This window comes from Poecilia latipinna, unplaced genomic scaffold, assembly GCF_001443285.1.
Source record: "Poecilia latipinna isolate Pla-1442-1.1 unplaced genomic scaffold, P_latipinna-1.0 Scaffold768, whole genome shotgun sequence".
Taxonomy (NCBI): Eukaryota; Metazoa; Chordata; class Actinopteri; order Cyprinodontiformes; family Poeciliidae; genus Poecilia; species Poecilia latipinna.
In genome coordinates this window covers 74,762-76,976 of record NW_015113384.1, presented here as the reverse complement: position 1 = coordinate 76,976, position 2,215 = coordinate 74,762, and positions in this window count along the sequence as shown.

Here is a 2,215-nt window from a genome sequence, read left to right as displayed (position 1 = left end):
ATATATAAAGACTTGTCATGCCGATGAGTACTTAGACACATTATTTCAGAGGCAGGCCATGTATGTTCCCAAGGTTCCTTATGGGATACACTTACTCTTTCCTCTGTTCAGTTAGCAATAAGCCCCGAATGATTTCTCCACCCGTTATCAGACCTCGACCCAAGATGTGTTGCTGCGTTCGCCACCGCATTAAGAAAATAAATATTATGTTCTCTGCTTCTCTAATTTGAAGAAATTGTAAGAAACAACACACAAACTGAATGTATTTGCAGAAAGTCTCAAATAAATCTGCCTTTTTCATAAAAAAAAAAAAAATGGCTGTTCAACTAGTCACATTTTTATTTTGCATGTTTAATGTTGATTTTTGTGGCATTATTATGACAGCTTGTTAACACAGTGAAATGTGGGAACTTGTGTTGTATAGTTGGTCAACATGTTAGCTTATTTTTATTTCCCCCCCTCCCCGTCTCCATTTCCATAAATTTCCTGAGGGCAATTAGGCACTGCGCTGTATGCTGCTTGTTGAGGTTGTCATGTCGTCAATGTAATTGTCAGAAATGAAATAATTGAAACGTTTCCATCTTCATCATTCCCATCAACACATTTCCAGACTTTTATGACGGGGCGTCGAATGCGGCGCATTATTCTGATTGAGACTTTGTGTAAGCAAATGAGCACAACATATGCTCCGATGTGCATATGCTAATCAGTTTGTTTATCAGTCAGGCAGTTGGTCGGCACGCGCCACTCTGTGTGTCATTCCATGTCTCCTGACATTTCCGCGGCAAAAAATGTTTTATGCATTTTTATCGTTGTTTTCAGTCTTGCCTGTTCTTAGTCGTTTGCTTGGTCTTCTCGTGCTGCAACTAGCCCATATTTCATAAATAATGCATTTATTTATCATGAAAATCTGTTTTTGGAATTAGAGGCTAGCCCCACTTCAAAGACAGGAAACCTTTGATATGTTTGATTCTTGCAGAGTATCCGTGGGATTTATTCAATTTATGCACAGCACCTCCAGGGTAATAAAGGTGGCATTTGAATACATTTGACTGGACTAAATCACATAATGAGGACAGTTTCTGCCCTATAACATAACAAAAAAAGACCCTAATCCCTAAATATTAATGGACCATTTGGTTTAAGTAAAAAAATGTTTTGCACAGTGAACTGACAACCACAGGCAGCAATTATTAGTACAATTCTGAGAGTAGTGATTTATTAGTTACATTGAAATTCAAAAATGAAATTTGGTTGGGAGTTCACTTTAAAAATTGCTTTCTTTTGATTTTGACCTTTGTTTTAAGGTCAAAAGGTGTTAAGGTTAAAAGGAAACATTACACAAATTAGGTTTAGATTTGGATTCGTATAAGGATAAGCAAATTCTGCCTTCGAATACGTCTTTTTGTGGATTCTGTGATGAAATGTGGCACTTGCTGGTGATGACTGAGAAGCAACATCAGAAATCTTAACATAGCAGCTGTTTTTGATAGGGCCTACATGTTTCTGTTTTGCTATCAGTGTGTAATTACCTACATGCATCTATCAAGTTGTGGAGCCTAGTACTGTAGAATGTAACATAGTAAGTTCCTCAATTAAAAATAAATGAAAAACCTGCTTCATAATTTTTCTAATTATTATTTTTACTCGCCTTAGAAACATTTTAATATATGCTACTTAAATTGAACTTCTTTAATAAAGCAACTCTATTTCACTGTATTTTTATTTATTTTTTTGCTAGTTTCTGGTTTATCTGTGTATTTTCTGTTTTACATAAATCAATTTTAAAATAAATTTAATAGTGATCCATTCAAATATGTAGTTGTAACATATTATTTCAGCCACCTGGAGAGAAAACTAAACTAAACATTGAGTTTTCTTGGTCTTTGCTTGCAAAAAACATGAATGTGGTTGGAAATATTTTCAGCCTAAAAAAAACAATCACAATCAGGGTGTGGAAACTAATAGAGCACCATCTATCACTCTTATAGTTGTATTTATAAACTGTATATGGAAATCCACTGATAGGTGGTCATTTCAAGTCTGGCCATCTGAGTAGATAATTAATTCATCATCTTGTTTTAAACACTTAAAGAAAAGAACTCAAATAAATAACTCAAAAAAAAAAAAAAAAAAAAAAAAAAAAAAAAAAAAAAAAAATATATATATATATATATATATATATATATATATATATATATATATATATATATAT